At 43.2% G+C, this 15651-nt stretch overlaps 1 protein-coding gene and 1 long non-coding RNA gene across 7 annotated transcripts in view; one reads left to right on the forward strand and one right to left on the reverse strand.

Annotated features, from left to right (window-relative positions):
- RASGEF1B (RasGEF domain family member 1B) overlaps positions 1-15651 on the forward strand; it is a 531937-nt gene that overhangs the window by 157716 nt on the left and 358570 nt on the right. The window lies entirely within an intron of this gene.
- Positions 7308-15651, reverse strand: part of LOC141569830 (uncharacterized) — a 31538-nt gene continuing 23194 nt past the window's right edge. For 2 of the 4 annotated variants that reach the window (XR_012493614.1, XR_012493629.1), the window contains exon 3: positions 7308-7588. This is a non-coding gene — a long non-coding RNA (uncharacterized LOC141569830). The other 2 variants (XR_012493626.1, XR_012493620.1) reach the window with 2 other exon arrangements.

The raw sequence follows: 15651 nt of genomic DNA on the forward strand, positions 1-15651 counted from the left end.
TTTAGCTGATAAAAAGTTTAAAACTTTTTTCCTGGGGAGGTTCTTTTTGTTGTTGTTGTTTTAACTACCATGTTTCTCCAAAAATAAGACCTAGCTGGACCATCAGCTCTAATGCATCTTATGGGACAAAAATTAATATGAGACCCAGTCTTATTTTACTATAAGACTGGGTATAATATAATATAATGTAACGTAATATAATATAATACCGGGTCTTATATAAATTTTTGCTCCAAAAGACACATTAAAGCTGATGGTCCATGTAGGTTTTATTTTCGGGGAAACACGGTATAATGCAATAGTATAGTAAAAGTAACTCTTTGAAAGAGGTTTGAGAATCCCTCTGGGACATCTGTAAGGGGTCAATGGAAAAGCAAATGCATCTGTAGTGGATAGGGGCCCCCAGCATTCCTTATGACATATCCAGAGTTGTATGATGATCTCTGGCAAGGTCAAAGTTACTGTCCCTATCCTAGGGTGTCTTATTTGGAGGGTGTAACAGAACAGGAAAATGTGCTTCCAGGTGAGTTTGCCATTCCAGCATTGACTTCATTAATCCTTTTTATACATCCAATGCTCCAGTCCAACTAGATCAGCACTGTTCCTCAACGACTGCCACCACCCTCTACACCTCTGAGCCTTTACTCTTGTCTGTAACATTGTCTGAAATTACTTTCCTACCTTTTCATCAACCAAACTACAACCCAGTGTTAAAAGACTAGCTGATCTTCAGTAGCTTACGCAGGAAATTGTAACACCCTTCATCCGCCTTCTCCTCTCTCTTTCCACTTTTCTTCCACCAACCAAACTCAAAACCAGCAAAATTATCTTTTCTCTGAACTTCCACAGTACTTTATACTTCTTTGTTATATTCTAATTTGTACAGCAATTATTGTACATTTTGATCTTTCTACCAAATTATAAACTCATCAAGGAGAGAAGCATGTCTTATTCATTGTGTCTTCTCTTCTGCCCTCCCTCTTCTCACTTTTCACTGTACTTTGCACATAGTAGATATTCAAACAAGATATTTAATTATCTTGAAGATGAATTTCATTATTAAGATGAAATAAGGTTAATGTACATGGCATGCACCATTTAAAACTCTCTGAAAAGGGAAGTTAAATAAAATAAGGAAAAAGAGTTAAGGGACTTTGTCTTTAAAGTCTCTTAAACCAAAATAATGATAGGAATGTATCTAGCAGAATAGTAAGAGGGCTCTTATTTGGCTCTTATGTCAGATTCCCTGGCAACACACTCTGACACAAAAACTTGTATGTAGGGAATTTATTGGGGAGTGTCACCAGGATAGGACCAGCACCTGTGGGAGGGTGGTGGGAAGGAAGCAGGACTGGGCAGTTCCAACATAGTCCTTGACTGATCCTTCGGAGAGCTCTGGATCTGGATGTCACTTCAGGATCAGTGGGCATTTGGTCCTGTTCTAAAGGTCCGTGGAGACATTTGGTCCATGCCAAAAGGTCCTTGAAATTTGGTTCTATCCAAAATATTCATGAGCATATTTGGTTCACACCAAATGGTCCTTGATATTTGATCCTGTCAAAAATGTCCATGCTTATACAGAATTGTACACCTGAAATCTTTGTAACTTTACTAACAATTGTCACCCTAATAAACTTTAATTAAAAATAAAAAAAAATGTCCATGCTTAGAAAACTGGGATCTCTTGGTCTCGGGATTCAAATAGCCCATAACATTTGTTTCTACTTTTGGTTTACAGGATTAACACATGAAAAATACTATCATGTTTTATTAGCCCGATAATTGTGTTGTGGCTGTATTGCCAATAATAACCCTTCCTGCCTTGGTAGCCTCGCTGATAATGGCACATGGGGTTAGGTAGATGGGTTGGCATGGATCAAATGTCTCTGTGGACATTTTGGACAGGACCAAATGTCCTACAAAGCACTTGAGAGTTGTCCCATCTCGAGTCAAAAGGGCCGAGTCTTTATACCTCCATGTTGACCATTATTGGAAAAAGATGAGCTAGGTAGCGCTTTTTGCCTGAAGGTAATCACTACAGAGTGATTCAGCTGAGAACCATCAGCTGACACTCGCAGTAGCTGGGGCCAGTGAGAGCCTCAGTTCTGAAGAGGGGATCTGGGCGTCATACCACAGCACCCGCTAATGTGACTGAGATACTGGTTAGTTAATTCAAAAACTTATTTAAAGAGGAGAATCACTAAAAAAACAATACATACACCCACAAATACTTTATTTCAACTTAAAATATATCAATGTGTATTTATTTGCCAATCTTTTAGTTATAGGAATAAGGTTTTTATTTGAGCATGTGTGGGGACAGAGCCAGGAGTACAGTTTCCAGGCTCTCGGCCTCACATGGAAAGGTGCTGGCTCAGGTAGTAAATGGCCATCAACTGTGATTGGATGGCTATCAGCTGTGGCTAGTTGGCCGTCAGCTATAACCAGTGAGCCATTGGCCACTAATATAACTGCTGTGGCTACGCTAGCACCAAATGGGGGCTGGCAAGAAGATGGTGGCTGAGCCACCAAGCAGTGGAATGAGGGTTGCGGATCGTGTGGTTCCCGTTTCCTATTTCTCCAACCCAGCCTCCAGTGAGAGTATAGTGGTATGACTCCCCCATCTATGGCTCCGTGGGTGTTCCATTTTGGCCTCACCATATCCTGCGTTATGTGGGGAGCGGGAACTGAGACCCTGCAGGCTGCCCCCCACGACAACACCTTATAATTAAAAACAGTACTCCATCACCCCCCCTTTGAGCCTACTCTCCATAGGCGACTACTTCAACTCTCTTTTATCTTTTTCATCTTACCTCCATATAAATATTTCTGCGTTGTTTTTGTTTTAATTTTTCAGTGTAGATAATTTCTATTGATGTCTACTACAGAAATTGATGATTTAGTATTCTTAAATCCCATATCTCTGCCTCCTTGGCCCCATTCTTCAACATACGTGTCCCTTCTTGTCTTCCAGATATGGTTATTGTGGGGGCAGAGCCCCAGAAAGTAGTTTACAGGCTCTCGGCCTCACGTGGAGGAGTGCTGGCTCGGGTAGTAGATGGCCGTCAGCTGTGGCTGATTGGCCGTCAGCTGTGGCCAGTTAGCCAATTAGCCGCTAATATAACTGCTGTGGCTACGCTAGCAAAAAGAAGAGAAAAGAATGGGGGCTAGCAAGAAGATGGTGGCTGGGCTGGCAAGTGTGGATGGCGGTTTGCGGACAGTGTGGATCCAGCCTCCAGTGAGAGTATAGTGCCGCCAGAGAGAATATAGTGGTATGACTCCCCTACCTATGGCTCCGTGGGTGTTCCTTTTTGGCCTCACCATGTCCTGCGTTCTCGTATGGGGAGTGGGAGCAGAGACCCCACAGGTCTCCCGCACGACAAATGGCGCAGCGAGCAGGGTCTCCCGCATGACAAATGGCGCAGCGAGCAGGGTCTCCCGCACGACAAATGGCGCAGCGAGCAGGGTATGGTGCCGGCCAAAGCTCCCCGAAGGGCGGTGGAGCAGTTTGTGTGTATGAACACTCAGTCTCAGGAAGACCAGGAGGAGCAGCTGCCGGAGAGCTGGACCCCCGTGGAGGGGTGGGAGGATGTGGACGGTTCTCCCACCAGCACAGGAAAAGCCATGCAGCTGCTGCAGAGATGGAGCCCCGTGGAGAGGTGGAAAGATGTGGACGGTTCCCCAACCAGCACAGGCCGGAGAAAGAAAAGGTCGTTGCAGCCCTGTGGGCCGGGAAGTTCCTGCTCAGGCAGCCCGGATGCGGGACTTGTCCCAGGAGGTAACACTTGCTGAGTCCTCCATGGGAGATAAGGGTGAGGTCAAGGTCGTCCCTCACCCCCAGGACAGCCCTGGCGAATGACTATGGACTATGGGGAATTGCCTTCCATCCCTAATTTAATGGACCGCTCGACTGTTTGTTTGGGAACTGTTGTTAGTGGAACTGGGGGGATATTTGCTTTTGTCTCTTGACTGGCCGCCATTGAGAATATGTAAGCACCTTGATTGTGAGTCGCTGTTGTTCCAGCAGGGTACCCTGAGAGGCACAGAGAGAGTGGCAGTGCCCTGAGAGCCCTGGCTGAGTCCAGGAAGCGTGGCTGTGCCCAGGAAGTGTGGCTGTGCCCACAGAAAGTGGCAGTGCCCTGAGAGCCCTGGCTGAGTCCAGGAAGTCTGGCTGAGCCCTGAAGATACCCTGGCTGTGCCCAGGAAGTCGGGCTGTTCCCAGAGAGAGTGGCAGTGCCCTGAGAGCCCTGGCTGTGTCCAGGAAGTGTGGCTGTGCCCACAGAGAGTGGCAGTGCCCTGAGAGCCCTGGCTGTGTCCAGGAAGTGTGGCTGTGCCCACAGAGAGTGGCAGTGCCCTGAGAAATCCTAGCTGTGTCCGGGAAGACAGGTGGTACCCTAAGAAGTCCAGGAAGTCTGGCCGTGCCCAGAAGTACTGGTGGTGCCCTGAGAAACCCTGGCTGTGCCCAGAGAGCCTGGCTGTGTCCAGGATATTGCATTCACCTTCAGGCTCCTCGCACAGGGCCCCTCGCGGAAGACGCTTGTCGCGTAGATTGTGAGGCGAGAGCCTGTAGGGGTGGAGTGTGGGGGCAGAGCCCCAGAAAGTAGTTTACAGGCTCTCGGCCTCACGTGGAGGAGTGCTGGCTCGGGTAGTAGATGGCCATCAACTGTGACTAGTTGGCCATCAGCTGTTACCCGTTAGCCATTAGCCACTGATATAACTGCTGTGGCTACGGAGGAGAGAAGAGAGAGAATGGGGGCTAGCAAGAAGATGGTGGCTGGGCTGGCAAGCGTGGATGGCGGTTTGCGGACAGTGTGGATCCAGCCTCCAGTGAGAGTATAGTGCCGCCAGAGAGAATATAGTGGTATGACTCCCCTACCTATGGCTCCGTGGGTGTTCCTTTTTGGCCTCACCATGTCCTGTGTTCTCATGTGGGGAGCGGGAGCAGAGACCCCGCAGGTCTCCCGCGCGACAAATGGCACAGCGAGCAGGGTCTCCCGCACGACAGTTATGTTCTAAAGTTGTGGTTTATATTATTGAGCCTACGGTATGGTACTATCATTTACAGCTGAACCATGTAATACGTTATGATTGCATTTACTTTTCTGTGTAACTTTTAGGTTTGTTTTTTTACTTAGTAATTACCAGAAATTCTCTGTGCCTCAATTTCTTTAACTGTAAAATGGGAATAATAGGGTAGTCAGAGCTATGTAAGTGTTAATTATTAGTTTCTATTAACTTTGTTTCCTAGGTATGAGTCCCTAATTCATCTCAGACTTTCTAACAGAACTGTAAATATCCTTTCAAAATATTTCATCACATGCGAAATGCTTACTGAATAAGTGTTGAAAAATATCCATAGCGAGTATTCTAATCTGCATTTTATTAATGGCCAAGTAGTTTAATTGAGAGAGCAATGCATTTGGAGTGGGAGTCCTGGTGAAGGCCTGGACCACCCCTACTGAGCGTTATGACCCTGCGCCAATCAATTTTATAATCTGCAAATGAGAGAATTGGATTCCGTGACCCCTAGGGTCTCTTCCAGCCCTGTGATTCTATTATGAAGTAAAGGTATGCATGAAACACCAAACTATAAAATATAAGATTGCAATGGTATTAGCTGCCACCACTGCTAGCACCACATACAGAAGACGTTGTAATAACCTCTGTCAGGCAACATTATGGAGATACCACTCACACTGTCTTAAAGGAGAATTTTGCTTAGTCATTCCATTTGAACAATTGTCCTACCCGTTGGACACTGGGTTGTAATTTGAGGGAGCCACCACTAAATGTCGCTATAGGTTACATAACTAGTGGTCAGGACAGCTCTAGGGTAGTGGCATTCCACAAGCCTCAAAACTACTGTGTAGTCTTCTTGTAGATTTGGAACTACACACTTTAAATACTTCAATTCACACATAAAAAACACTAAGATGGTTTTAAAAGAAAGGTAATAAAACCTTCTAAAATGCTCTTCTTCCATTTGCCTTTTCCTTCAAAGGCTGTTTCTGCCTATCTAGTTACGGGTGTAAACTGGGTAAACTGGTATTTAAAGGAACTCTCAAGTGAGCAATTGCTTGACTCTCTGGCCTACATCTTTATAATTTTGTCCCCCTCAAGATAAGGAGATTAAGTCACTGAAGGAAATATGGATCTCTTTGTTTCCTGGTTTTGTCTCCAAACTTATCCGGAATCCTAGACACTTATTTACTGTATCTCACTGGTTTTGTGAGAATATGTGCATGTTGGCGTATTTTAACATTTCTGAAATTGTGATGCTTCGTGTAATTGATGGTGACATACCATTATAATTAGCAGCACTTTTTCTTTGTTAGTGGTATCTTATAATCTATGATGTTTTATGTGATAAAACACTGTACCTGGTATTGCGGTATATTCATCCATCTTAATTTATTAGAGTTCAGTCTGTGTTGAAAGTCGTTTGACAGATTAACCTCCTTTTCTTCCTCTCATTTTTTTAAGGATCTCAGGTGGAAGAGAAAGTACTATTTACTGAATGTCCACCAGGTGTTTGAGCGATGTGCTTTGCATAGTATATGATCGTATTCATCCTCATCACTCTGTGAAGTGCCCTTTTTTATTTCCATTTTATAATTGAGGGAACGAAAGCCCGGAAAGCTCAGTAACTTGTACGAAGATATTTTGCTAGTATGAGTCACTGTTGAAAACAGTGTTTTTATGTATTTTAACCACAAATCTCATACTTTTTCTACTCTGTTACTTTGATATTTTAGGGTACCTGACTTCTCTTTAACACTAGAAAGTTTTTCTAACTTAGCCCTCTTTGAACAATGTACAGTTGGTTTCTGAGAGCCCTTTAAAAATGTTAGGATCTCCAATTAATCAATATGGAAATGTTTTTTTTCCTGTACTCCAGCCTCAATCTTTGTGATTGAAAGAATGGAGTGAGACTAGATGTCCCCGATACGTGGACTGCTTCTCTGTGGGGCGTGGGCTCTTGAGAGTAAACTGCTCCCCCAAAGGCAGCCTGGGGCATGGCACAGCTCACTCAGGGCTTGTGTGTTCCCTTAGTCTTCTGGCAGACCAATCTAGGAAATAGCTTCAAAATGCCTATAATTAAAAATAAAAAATAAAAAAAGAAAATATTTTCTTCAGGTCTCTAACTTACAGAAAGCTGGTTTATCAACTTCAGAACCTGGTTCCAATCAGAGTTTACAAGCGCCCTGGAGATCCAGGCTGTATGCAAGACGTCTTTTATAGGAAGGATTTGGTTGACCTCCCTTAACTTGCCAACGGGCAAGGCTGAGAAAGGAAGAGCAGATTCCTCTCATACATCTTCCTTGTTTGACAGTCCCCTGTATGCAAATGACACTCACTGGCAAAGTCAAGAAGGGCTGAGAGGGAAGACGGCAGTTTACTGATCGTCATTGTGTTTGTACAGACCCAGGGTAGCTCAATTTCAATTCCCAGTAAATCTCAGAAATTGCTGAAATACATTTCCTTCTAATTCCCCACTTCATGTCCTGAAGGGCATTTGTTGTCCGCAGGCTGTACTTATGTTTCCATTTCCAATCCTCTTTATTTCAGGTTTTCCTCACTTGTAAATCTAAAAACAAAACATTAGCAATCTGTCAGAGGTTCTGTTTCATTCATTTGTCTAGGAATTTATTATCAAATTACTCCTTTTATATCAGCAACTTGGGGTTTTATGATGATAAATAATCTGTTGTCCTATTTTGCAAGAATTCCTCAAATAGAGGGCATATGATGATAACTTGTATGGGATATAATAGCCAAAAATTCAAGGTCACTAAGAGATGCATTGATTACAATTGTTTAAAGTTTTCTTGGCTTGAAGAGAATACTCTTTGCTGAAGCAATTTTGAAATGATGTATTTAACTTTCCATCTTTTCCATCCTTTCCCCCCATATATCTGGGTGAAAACCGTGGATAAAACCTAGTTGCACCTCTTCAGAGCCATCCATCTTCATAGTGATAGCTCTGAGAGGGAAGGACAAGTGACAACCATGAGGCTTTTCATTATATCTTCAATTCTAGAACCTTCTGACATGAAACCAGTGAGAATTATATGGGTATATGTGGTAAAACACAAGACTAGAAGTCACCCAGGATAACCTGAATACTAAAATTAGGAGGTATCTTTTAATCTTTATCTTATGTGATTTCTTGACTGCGTTTCACTCATTTATTTAACCATTCATCCCTTCAATTGTTCAGCACTGGCTATGTGTCATGCACTGTGCCGTACACTGTCCAAAAGGCAGCGTCCCTGCCCTCTATGAGGGTTGCAGTAGGTAGTGTCCTGTGATAAGCCTTCTGATAGGGGTAAGTATGGCAAGAGGTGGGAGCACATAGAAGGGGATTCTAGTTCTGATCTGGGAGATCAGGGAGAGTTTACTTGACGAAGTGCTATCCTAGGTTTCTCTAAGGCAGTGCTATTCTGCGGCAACTCTTCTACTGCTCGGATTGCTTTTTCTTAATTTCCTTAAATGATTCTTCTTTCTCTTCATAAACATCTATGCTCCCTAGAGGTTTGTCCTGGGCCCTTATTTCTTTTTCTTTTTCTGTTTTTAAGTAAATTTTATTGGGGAATATTGGGGAACAGTGCGCCTCTTCAGAGCCCATCCAAGTTTTTGTCCTTCAGTCTCAGTTGCAGGGGGCGCAGCCCACCATCCCATATGAGAATTGAACCGGCAACCTTGTTGTTAAGAGCTTGCGCTCTAACCAGCTGAGCCATCCATCCGATCCTCTGGAGGCTCAGTGGCAGTTCGTTGTCTTCAATCTAGTTGTGGAGGGCACAGCTCACTGCCGATGTGGGAATCGAAATGGCAACCCTGTTGTTCAGAGCTCGTGCTCTAACCAACTGAGCCATCCAGCCACCCTCAGGCTCTTATTTCCTATAACTGTACATTTTCCTAGGCACTCTCAATCATAACCGTGGCTTCAACTACCCTTCTACACAGTTGGTGCCTAACTATATCTCCAGCTAGCCTTAGATGATCAAATTAGTGATGCATTTATTATTTTATGAAACATTCACTGACTGTCTGCCATGCACCAGGCCATGTCTGGGGTACTAGAGATTAACGAAGCTGACTTCTTTAGCACCTACTGAATTTTCAGTCTAACTAGCAAGAACTCCAAGCTAGACTGAAAACTCAGTCTATAAAACTATGAAATATATGAGAATTAAGGACTTTAGGAGCACAGATAGGGAAATAGGGAAACCACCAACTACTTTTCAGGGGTAGAGAGAGGGAGAGAAGTCTTTGCAAAGGTAAGTAGGAACTAGCCAGGTGATTAGGGGAAGGGGTTTCAGGCAGAAGGAATATAATGGTAAAGGAGATCTGACAATTAAGTTGGTAAACTTGTTGCAACAACGTTGCTAACCTTTTTTGCTCTCAGAGGGATAATTCATTATGAATTTGTACTAAGTGGGCAAACAGTTAACCAAGTTTACTATTTGGAAGTGCTGAAAAGGCTGCGTGTAAAAGTTAGACAACCTGAACTTTTCGCCAACAATTCATGGCTCTTGCATCACGACAATGCACCAGCTCACAGGGCACTGTCTGTGAGGGATTTTTTAGCCAGTAAACAAATAACTGTACTGGAACACCCTCCTTACTCACCTGATCTGGCCCCCAGTGACTTCTTTATCAGAAGATAAAGGAAATACTGAAAGGAAGACATTTGGATGACATTCAGGACATCAAGGGTAATACAATGACAGCTCTGATGGCCATTCCAGAAAAAGAGTTCCAAAATTGCTTTGAAGGGAGGACTCGGCACTGGCATCGGTGCATAGCTTCCCAAGGGGAGTACTTCTAAGGTGACTGTATCAATCATCAATGAGGTATGTGGCACTTTTTCAAGGATGAGTTCGTGAACTTAATTGTCAGACCTCATATGCAAAGACTTGGAGGTCTCCCTGGCTTGTCTAGAGAACAACCAAGCATGTAGTTAGTTGGTTGGCTTATCAGATATGTAATGGAAAGCATCAGAATCTTATCCAATGAAATAAGGTGTAGTTAGATTGTCAACAGGTATCATGCTCAGAAGCAAGGACATTCTCGTGTAGGCATGGAGGAGCCAGCGAAGATATTGAAACTGCCAACTTGCGGAATCAAATGTGTTTTAGGTGGATATTCCAGTGGCAGTGTAGAGGATGGATGGGGGCATGGAAATGCCCCCAGGAATGAACATACGCATTTAGAATAATCATTGTATAGCAGGTGTTTAAAGCTATAGAAGTGGATGGATTATGTTCATATTCAACAAATTAAAAAAAAAGGTGTCTACTGTGTACCAGCCATTGTGACATTTAGGATGGGAGTGTGAGTTTGGCTTGGCCTATGCTTCCAAAGAGTAGTGTGGAAATAGGTCGCGTGCAGTATAGGTAGTGTGGAAAAGGTTATAGGAACAAGTACAAGGTGCAACAGTGGCACAAAGGAAACAGAGGCCGCACAGGAAGAATGGAAGACACAGAAGAGAAGAAAACCAGGCCAAGAATTCCGTAGATGTTCTCTAAAGAATATGGGAAGCTTCACAGATTTGCTTGTCATCTCTTCAAGGCAAGTGTCATATCTCATTCATCTCTATACCCAGAGCAGAACCTGGCTTAACGCCTGCAATGTAAATGCTCAGTAATGTTTGTTGAGTAAATGGGCCCAGGGCAGTAGGAAAGAAATGCAAGGGAAAAAAAAATAAATTAAAAAATAAATAAATAAATAAAGCATGGGATTTCCCCAAGCCCTGGGGAATACTTTAATCATCTCTTATTAGCCTTTCACTTGGAGAGCTTGTGCAGGTGGAACTCAAAATAAACTGAAGAAATGAAGATGTAGCAATTTAGAACTAGGATAACGACTACATCTGTCAGTGCTCTAATTATGAAATGTGCTTATGGCAAACTAGATCTTTTATTTTTACTTCTGGTGTTCAGTAAAATTGTGTAGCCATCGATTTTCTGCCAAGCCATCACTTAGAGTGTCTCAGATAATGGCACATCACCATTCATTTAGTAATGACAGTACTGGACTTTAAACAGAAACGCATCACACTGGGCCTTGCAGCTTCCATTCTTGTGCGTTCATTTAAATGATTTATAATAGCCAGTCATTATGAAAATGTCTTTCTTCCTTGACTTTCTTCCTCCCTACCTACCAAATTTGCATGTTAGTATTTCATCAGCTTGAATTACAAATTAACATAGTTGGTGTTTTTTAAAGATGGATCTGTTTAGGTATATAGTAGTACATGGAATTATTATAAAAAAGGAAAAGAAAAATATTGTGTTAAAGCCTTATGATAAAAGATATTCCCAGCACTCCAAGAGTAAAACTCCCCCCAAGGGCTAAGCGCTTTCAAGTTTGTTGCCCAAGGCGGGTCTTCAGTTTCATTCCCATCTTTCCTGAGAAGCTTGAAAAAGGGAATCTGATCATCAAGCACAGATAGCGATGCTTGAGACTAACATACTTTTTAATTCCCCCCCAAGTAACTGTGGGTATGTGTCATGTTTTCATTGTCTTATCTGGCTGACATGCAGTTTTTCAAGTTAAAAATTTTTTTGTTGTTGTTCCTGATTGTATTCTCTCTCTTGCTGTAGGAAAGGTCATGCTTTTCTGGACGGTGAGCTATGGAATCTCCTGGAATGCTTTTTCAATAATTCAGATTTGCAAGCATCTCTCTCTCTCTCTCTCTGTTTGTGTGTTGAAAATGATCATTCATACCACTTGTATTTCCTCTCAGGTACTGCGTAGTATTCACAGTATACGCCCTCATCCATCTAGTTTAATGAGGAGCATGACAAGTTGCCAGTATATAATAATCTGAGGATCATTCAAGGGAGGGAAAGGCTCAACCCCTCTTTCTGCTCCTAGATACTTGCTCTTCTACAGCCCAGGCTTCAAGGAATCCTGTAGCCTTTTCCTTGCATCTCCATCTACTAGAATGGGCTTTAGTGGCTCGGATATATTCCTGTAAATAGGCATTTGTGAAGTCTGTCGAGTGATGTGGTTGGAGACAGAGGTGGAGAAGAAGTTCATAATTCTCAGAAGCAATAATAATAGTTACTATTTATTGAGCACACACCCTCTTACAAAGTACTCTAAGGTAAATGGTCTTCCCATTTTACAGATAACAAATTGAGGCTCAGATAATTTAAGTGATGAGTCCCAGTCCACATAACAAGGGGCAGAGCTTGGATTGGAGCCCAGGCCTTTTTTCATTAAGTTACCTGCTCCCAAGAGAGACATCTTTGGCCTGTTTATGTAAACAAGAGTTCGAGTAAGGGTGTCAAGTTGATAAGAGATATTCAGCAGCCATGGTTTTTTACTCTGTTCTCTTGCAGGCGGGTGGAGATGATGTGCCAGGGTGGAGGTGGGAGTGGGGAGGAGGGCAACACATGGGGAGGATGAGACTCCAAGCACTGGGAGCAGCCAGGAGCTGGCGAAGGATATGGACGCTCTTCTGTGCACCTGAAACATAAGTGTGAGGACTCAGGAGCTGAGAATAAGTTTAGTGACGTCACGTTTGTCGACCTCCAGGAAATGCACAGTCTTATGGATGAAAGAGAGATGGAGTAATTAATTTGGAGTAAAAATTCCTACTTACTAAGGACTTAGGACCGTGGTGGGTTATGCTAGTAATTTGGAAGGGTCCGTTCTCAGTTACTTCAGGGCACAAGTCAGTTCCAGGGAGGTCTGTACCGTTCTGCGGTTTGAGCAAAATGACATTCCCTCCTGTGAACTGGTCTCTTTATTCCCTGGTGCTTTCTCTGGCTTTACCTTGTGCTAGACCTGAAAATCTGGAGCTGTCAGCTCAAGTGCAGCCCCCAGAGAGCACTCACGGTGGCAGTGTTCCAATTCCTTATGGCGATCAGTGTGAAGAGGTTCTGTATGCGGGGTAGTAGTTGTGGCTTTGTCAGCTGTTGGCACCGTGGAAATGGGCTCAGGATGGCCAAAAGAGCTTTAGTGATTGATGAATGCGTGTTGAGAACAATGATCCAGGGAGCTGAGTTGCAGTACAGACTCCCAGCAGCAGGCCCGTCCTCGTCCAGGACATTCCCTAAAAGAAATTCTTGCTTCTGCAGTAGCCCACGGTCAAATGTGACCAAAGAGATGAACATTTTCCTTGGAGTTCCTGTTTATGTCAGGAAGCCCTCTGTCTGCCCACAGTTTTATCTGTGGCATGTATCTCCTGGTCCTCTGTCCTGATCCACCTGAAGATGTGGGTGATTAAAGGGGCGTCTGTGTTTGTTTCCCCGCTGCCCTGGCTCTGTGACTCACAGTCCATTGATCAGCACCCTGGCCTCAGTGTTATTATAATACTTATTTCTGGGCATAAGACAGAGCTCGATATATCAAAGTATCAATACCATTACCATATACAAAGTATTTTAAAGTGTATGATTTTCTTATTATGCTCATAATAACCTTCCAGGTGAGCAGGGAAATGTTTATTATGCTCTTTTGAAGACGGAAGCCAGTGATTTAATCAAGGTTACAAGGATAATAATTAGTGGACCCAGGATGAGAGCCAGGATGTTTCTGATTCCTAGATCTGTACCCAACGCTAGACAAACTATAGCTTGTAGGCCAGATCTGGCCCACTGTCTTGTTTTGTTTGGTATGGCCTGTAAGCTAAGAGTAGTTTTTACATTTTTAAATAGTTGGGGGGAAGAAAGCAAAAGAAGAGTAATATTTTATGACATGAAAATTATATGGAATTCAAATTTCAGTGTCTATAAAATAAAGTTTTATTGGAACACAGCCACACTTATTCATCTATGTATGGTCAACAACTTTTGTGGGACAATGACAGAGTTCAGTTGTTGAGACAGAGACCTTATGGCTCTCAAATCTTAAAATGTTTACTTTCTGTCCTTGTACAGGAAAAGATTGTCAACCCCTGTAGTAGATGATTAGTAAATAGAGACCCCTGGTACATATTCTTTGTATTAGTTTGATAGGCCTTCCATAAAAAGTACCACAAGCTGCATGGCTTAAAACAACCGATATTTACTGTCTCACTGTTCTGGAGGCTAGAAGTCCAAGATTAAGGTGTGAGCAGAGCTGTGCTCCCTCTGAGACTCCAGGTAGAAGCCTTCCTTGCTTCTTCCTCGCTGCTGGGGGCGGCCTCCAATCCTTGGTGTTCCTTTGTTGCAGATGCATCTGTCCAATCTCTGCCTCCATTATCAGATGGCTGTCTTCACCCCATCTTCCCTTTGTGACTGTCTGTGACAAATTCCCCCTTTTAAATAGGGACACCATTAAATAGGGACACCTAATCCAATTAAGATTGGATTAGGACCCATCTTAATAATTTCATCTTAACTAGATCATCTGCAAAGACCCTATTCCAAATATGGTCACATTCACAGGTCCTGGGGTTTAGGCCAGCAACGTCTCTTTTTAGGGGACACAATTCAACTCATAACACTTTCCCACGTTGTCATGCGAGGCGGCTTGTAGGGTATCTGGTCCCGCTCCCCACATAAGAACGCAGGACATGGTGAGGCCAAAAAGGAACACCCACGGAGCCATAGATAGGGGAGTCATACCACTATAGTCTCGCTGGCAGCTGGATTGGAGACACAGGAGGCAGGAGCCACACGATCCGCAATCCACACTCTGCCATACTAGGCGCTTGCCAGCCACCATTTTCTTGCCAGCCCCCATTTGCTGCTAGTGTAGCCATGGCAGTTATATTAGTGGCCAATGGCTCACTGGTTACAGCTGATGGCCAACTACCTGAGCTAGCCATTTACTACCTGAGCTAGTACCTTTTCACGTGAGGCCGAGAGCCTGGAAACTGCACTCCTGGCTCTGTTCCCACACAAATATTATGTTGTCCCCACATTACCATCACTCTTTCTTCTTTTCCTGCTTTTCCCCTTTGTACCTCCTTCCTCCTTTTTCCTCCCTACCTCCTTCACTATATCTTCAATAAATATTTATTGAGTCCCTACTGTGTCCTCACCCCTATGACCATCATTGTGCTCACATATAGGGTACAAAAATGACTAAGAATAATTTTTTGCAAAATTTGCTATGAATGCAACGGCTCCTTAGCTTTTATAAATGATGCTGAGTAAGAAGAAATTAACAGTAATTTGTTAGTAAAGCACCTTTAACAAGGATATTATGAGACTAATGCAAACTCACACTGTTAGTTTTTACCTGAACTGTACTCTGATGCTACCAGAGTACAATTCTCATAGCACATTCTACCCTGGAAATACTTCTGAAGGCAACAGCCTGAGTCTCGGCCTGACCACTTACTAGTTAAGAAAACTGGCAAGCCACTTAACCTCTCTGTTTCTTAGTGTTATAAAATGAGTATAACAAATACTTTGTAGGGTTGTTTGGAAGCTCAAGTAAAATAATGTGTTCAAGGCGCTCTAGAAATTGGAAGTTTTACATAAATGTCAGTAGGTATTATTAGTATTGTTACTAATTAAAATTATGCTGTGAAAATTCCAATCTTTTGTGAGGTCAGAAAAGTGTTAATACTGTCACTTGCTTTGGGTAGACCTGAGACCATTGGTCCTCAAGGTATGACTCTCAGACCAGGTGCATCACCCTTACCTCCAAATGTGTTAGAAATGCAAATTCTTGGGCCCCACCCCATGCTTCCTGAATCAGAAC

Source organism: Rhinolophus sinicus, linkage group LG02 (genome assembly GCF_036562045.2).
Source record: "Rhinolophus sinicus isolate RSC01 linkage group LG02, ASM3656204v1, whole genome shotgun sequence".
In the NCBI taxonomy this organism is placed as follows: domain Eukaryota; kingdom Metazoa; phylum Chordata; class Mammalia; order Chiroptera; family Rhinolophidae; genus Rhinolophus; species Rhinolophus sinicus.